Below are 5,886 nucleotides of genomic sequence, written 5' to 3'. Positions count from 1 at the left end.
AGAGAAGGTTCATTGAGAAGATTTCCTATTCGAAAATAAATGAACAGGGTCGAGACTATTGAATTCACCAGGTGCCTATATTCTTTTAGGGACATCGGTGAGAGATTCGCATAAACTTTAGAGATTCCCAGTCATCCATCATGAAGTGGTGACACCCAGAGTTGGAATCAGAAGGAAGGCGGAGTAGAAATTCAATATGTCCATACGAGAAGAGAACCCTAGGAAACTACCCGAAGGAAATCAACGCCGATTCCAGTCAAAGATACGAGGCAGACCGAGGGAGCCAGTACATGGAACCCGGAAATTGTCTTTTCCTCGTGTTCGTCACACTAATAAACCCTTAAAATAATACAATTTAGTGAGTTAGTGGTTACACTACTCATGCTATGTGTTAGGTAAATCGTCGATTCCCGTTGCCAGATACACGATTAGGGCAGATCCCCACATCTCTATTTGAGAGAATTTTAGCCATTTGCCCTTGTGAGCCTCTCTTTTGGCAGTTTCGTTCCGAACCGTTCTCAAATCTCTCGAAGCCGGAGAGTGAAACCTTTCCCAGTATAGAGGTAACTTAGTAGGAACGACTCGCATCTTATGGCCTTTTTCCGATACTCATACACCCAATTCGATTACCAGGACTACATCATAGGGATGTAGGTCGACACTCAGACGACCAGTACCCTAGGCATGGGAAAACTTATGCCTAATACGTTTAGGACAGAAATGTCCAGGGTTAACCATCGCCTCTCATTACCTTTCATTCCTTTCCGTGTAGGAAAACCATGCCACCGAAGAAGCGTAACCAATCCACAAGCAAGAAACCTGCTCTCTAATTCGATGAAGCTACGTTCCAAGCTGCAGTCTCAGCAGCCGTAGCAGCTGTCATGGCTCACCTGAATGCTAACACCGCCAATGTTAGCAAGGGCCCTGTCGGGATTTCCAATCCTGACGATGGACAGCAGCAACCAACACTTTCATACCCAATCACCCAAGAACCTTCACCGAACCCACTAAAGAGAAAACTCAAGATTAAGGAGGGAAGTACCTCGGCTCAAGGACCTTCCGAAGGGCAACGAGCTGAGGCAGTCTATACCCCTGTCAATCCTTCCCTCCCGAATCCTAGGAGACCATACTTAGGAGACCTTCCCCACTGCAGCAAGTGCAACTACCATCATCATGGTGCCTGTCGGGAACTCTTATGTGCTAGGTGCAACATGAAGGGGCATACGGCTCGTGTATGCAGAACTCTGGAGGAGCATATTGCATCAATCACCAATGTGACGACAAATCCAGTTTGTCGTATATGTGGTGAAATGGGACACTTCAAGAAGGACTGCCCAACTGAAGGGAAAGACAAAGGCACAGGAGGAGTCTAACTCTAATGCTTAGGGAGAAGCATCAAGGAACTTGGTAGATTTTGGTACGTCTCTCGATCTCAGATAACTAAACTAAATACATTAAAAGATTAATTCAAAATGTAAATTCTTCCCAGTAAGGCGAAAGTGGCAGCATTGTTATAAGATTTAAAAATTCATCAGGTAAAACTATAATGGCTAAACATATACGTTACGGCCATGTATATTTAAGATGGACAGACCTAGAGTGAGCGAATGCCGCCTCATTTCCTGTTCCTCGTTTGGTTGTGGATTTAGGGCGGGGCCGCTCAGTCAACAGTCCTCCCCACCTTAAATATACATGACTAGTATAAGTGAGGCGATTATAGAAATGCCTTGTGAGAATCCATTCATGAAAGGTACTCTATTCGGAAACACTTAGAACTCTCTATAGTTCCGCGTCGACTAAATCGGTCCAAGTATCCGCGGTAGTGATACATAGGACGAAACCCGAGACACCTAGAACTTGTGTGCCTGTTCGGCACATCACTCTATCGATCTTCACTTTATATCATGTCGGAGTGTGCCAACTTCAATGAATCTATTGATCACGGTTTGACTTCGTGCAACCGTGTGTACATCCTTAGTGTTGTGTAAAAAGAACTTTCTCCGTAGCCATGTCGGAAAGTAAAGGTTCTTCCGAACCTAAACATAACACAAATAATCTAACCTAATGCGATCCGTCAATTGTCCCTCTTATCTCAAACCTTCCGAAGTACCCAAGAGAGGGTACCGTGCGCCGTTGACCGACCCCTCGTAGTTAGATGAACACCGAAGTGAACGACACTGCAGATACTCCATAAGACGACAACCATCCGAAGCATACTCAGAAGAACCCCTAGAAAGACCCTTCGCACCTCGCACATCAGGTTCGTGAACCCAGAGACCATAACTCATGAGACTGACCACTATAACTAGGTATATGCATAAAGGTGGCATATAATTGAGATCAAAAAGATTTAAGGTGTGTGTTTCCTCCCTATTCCCTGTTCCTCGTTGGGTTGTGGGTTTGGGGTGGAGTCGCACAGCTGAACATCCTGCCGACCTCAATTGTATACTGCTGGCATACACCAAGTACTGGTGGTTAAGCCAAGCGTGAGCTCTACCATGAACCTCTTGCAAAACTCTTTCATCCTATTCCATAACATAGGAGCTGGAATCAACAGAATCACTGCGGGTTGAGGTAGTAAGGTTCCGAGTGATGAGACCCTATACCCACTAGATTTGACCTAGACCGAGAAAACTCAGAACCTTCGGAAGAGTAGTTGTGGTAGATGTTCGCACTACTCAGGCACCTCGTCCAACCAGTTATAGACAAGTGGTGCTTATCATCCTCCACCCTCTCGCATGGAGGAAATCGTCATCGCCCTGTAGACGATGAAATACACTTTCCGAAGTGAACACTAGGATACTGAGAACCACAGGATAACCTTCACAGCCAAGAAGACTTGGTCAAGTGAGGAAGTAGTTGCGTTAAGCCTCATGACCCTGATCCCGAAGAGGTTATAGACTTGACACCAGTCCTGGTGTTAGTCGAAGGGTTATGCAGGAGCATACACTTTCCACGGTAGAATAAACCACAATCTTAGAGATTCTTTGGACTATTAGGTGTTCCATAAATACTATCTCACGCAGAGATAGTAGAACAACCTCCCGAGATAGTCCAACACTCGTCTGGTGAAACCTTATATTCCCGACCTCCAGGGTTTCCGCATCTCAAGCTTCGTTAGTGCGGATTCCTTTTGCACAAGCTTGAGATAGACACCCTACAGCAAACCAATAACCATAGTCACGCAACCCACTCGACGATCTAGAAAGTCTCTATCAGCCAGTTGACAGAAAACACGAAACCAAAGACCACTCGAGATTCCTAAGAACCAACCTGAAGGACTACACACACAGTACGAGTGAGAACATTAGGAACTTCGGAATGGCGATCATGCCAGTGATGATCTTGCCATAGAAGTACACTATGTTCTGTGTACTGAAAAGCTCTACCATTCCGAGAGCTTAGGACCATATGAGAATCCCCATGGAGATTTGGTCCAACCCTATTCAGGCCGCTACTACCTTCGGATATACCACAAGATTCACACTCGATCAATCCACTTCTTAGACTTGATATGTGATCTCCCAACATCACTCTTTGTGCCTTACTCATCTTGATAGAATCAATTGAGAACCCAAATCTTGTAGATACACCAGTTGGAACCCACTAGCTACACTAGACGGAATCCGCATCCTGTACGTGAAGGTCTGTCGAAATGACAAACACAGACTAGAGTTCACTTGGGAATGCGAGGAGAACCGTATAGGAAGTACTCTCTTACCCCTACTTGGCCATTCATACCTACTTCCTTGTCTAGACCTAAATTGCGGGACGAAATTCCCTCTAACGGGGGGATGTTGTGACAACCCAAGTTGTCCCGTTACATTTTCCCCATTACCGTTAACAGAATATTCCAGTTAATAAAGGTCCCGTTAATTAGAGGTCGTAAAATTTAATAAACATTCCATTTGTTTACATTTAATATGCCATTAAGTCATGATAAAAAGAAATAAAAACACATAACACCCATTTCCATTTATTTGGAAAATGTAAAGTTTTATTGTTATGACCACTAAATCGGGTGCGACCAAAAGCCCCGTTTAACGGCAGTATTGGGTAGAATTCCACTGAGCTCCAACTCCCACCCATATATAAAGGGGATTAAACTCCATTTGGAGCTTTTCCACCCTCACTCTCTATACTCTCTCTCTAGACCCGTTTTCGCCCCAAATCCGCAACCAAACACTTCCAAATTGTAAGTCCCCTTACCCTAGCTTAATCTAAACATTATGACTCGTGTTTATAGCATAGAATTGGACTTGGAACATGTGTTTACGGCCAAAGTTCATGCTTGGGCCGTAAACACTTAATAAGTGGGTTTTTAAGCAATTTAACCCCTCCAAACCAACATTGGGATTTAGATACGACCTTATGGCTTGCAAATCCGGACATAGAACATCCTAGTCATGAATTTTGAGGAGCAAATAGGAGTTTACAGCCAAGGAATGTGCTTGGGCCGTAAACCCCTCAAACATGGGGTGTAAACTCATTTTTACATGCTTAAAAGCCATAGAACTCCACCAATAGCCTTGGAATAAATCCTAGAATCATCTAAAAATAGTTTGGGGACCTTAAACATGTCAAACACCCTCCATTTAGGAGTTTACGGCCAAAGCTTCCCAAGAAATAGTTCCAGGGCCATAAACTCATAAAAACATGTTAATGGGTGCCCTAAATTCATACCAAGGCTTAAGACATAAATTAGGGGCTTGTCCTTTGGGTTTGGATCAATTAAACACATCAAAATGAAGGGGAAAATGGAGTTTACGGAGGCCGTAAAAACCCCTAAATGTGCCAAAATGATAGTTTTAATCCCCCAAATTGGCATAACACTTCATTATAAATTACTAGCAAGGTATTAGGGGCTTTAAACTTCACAAAACTCTAAGGATGAGAGTTTATGGCCATAAACTCCACTAGGAGTTGTCCCTAGGCCGTAAACTCCAAAATAATGCCCTTAGAAGCCTTAAACCCACTCATGCCTTTTTGGAAATGTACCTAGAATAATCCCATGAACAAGCTAGAATCCTTAAACACCCTAGAACCCTTCACCATGATTTTACGGCCGTAAACTCATGGTGGGTAGTCCCTGGGCCGTAAACATAGTGTTAGGGGTTTACTCTTGGAGAGTAAACTCCATTCCGTAGCCATACGCACCTTTAGACGCTACCCGGGACACCCAAACACTTAGCCAAAGTGTTTTCCGCTCCTTTGAGCACGTATACGTGTTTAATTAGTATTAAATATACTAATTGTATGTGAACATATGTTATCATATGTTAAATAGGTCATTGAGAGTGTTCGAGTCCTTGCGTGACACCGAACGCCCAAACGGCACCTTCGTCGGACCTACTTACACCAGGTGAGTTCATACCCCTGAATGAACCTTTTAAATGTTTTAACATGTTTTATAAGGGGGGGAATACAAGTTAAACATGCCAGTTATCATATCAATCACATGTGATTGATAACCCGCATGCACAAGATTTTACCACTATACACTGTTTTACCGATTAGGACACTATAAATGGCTTTCAAAAAGGGTTTTCACTTGTTCAAGTTCTTACTTTTATTGCTTTATCAAAGTTCCATTTTCAAAGTAATTTATGAAAGATTCCCAAAGATTTCTAAAGGTTTTCACACTTATTTTACCAAAGAATACAAATGCGATTTTCCTGAGTATAAAGGTTTTTCCAAGGTTTTCATGTATACTTTTACTTGTTAGTTACTGCTGCTTCACTTATACTTATTTTTAAACTCCTACTCGATAACGCTTTCACTTTGTGATGCGTTTATACTTGGTATTGTCTCTATTTCGCTTATACTTGTAGTCACTTATACTTGATAGACGCTCTTACTTCACTTATCGTCGTTTCCACTTCGTGA

The sequence above is a fragment of the Lactuca sativa genome, chromosome 1 (assembly GCF_002870075.4).
Source record: "Lactuca sativa cultivar Salinas chromosome 1, Lsat_Salinas_v11, whole genome shotgun sequence".
In the NCBI taxonomy this organism is placed as follows: domain Eukaryota; kingdom Viridiplantae; phylum Streptophyta; class Magnoliopsida; order Asterales; family Asteraceae; genus Lactuca; species Lactuca sativa.
This window is presented reverse-complemented; position numbering follows the sequence as displayed.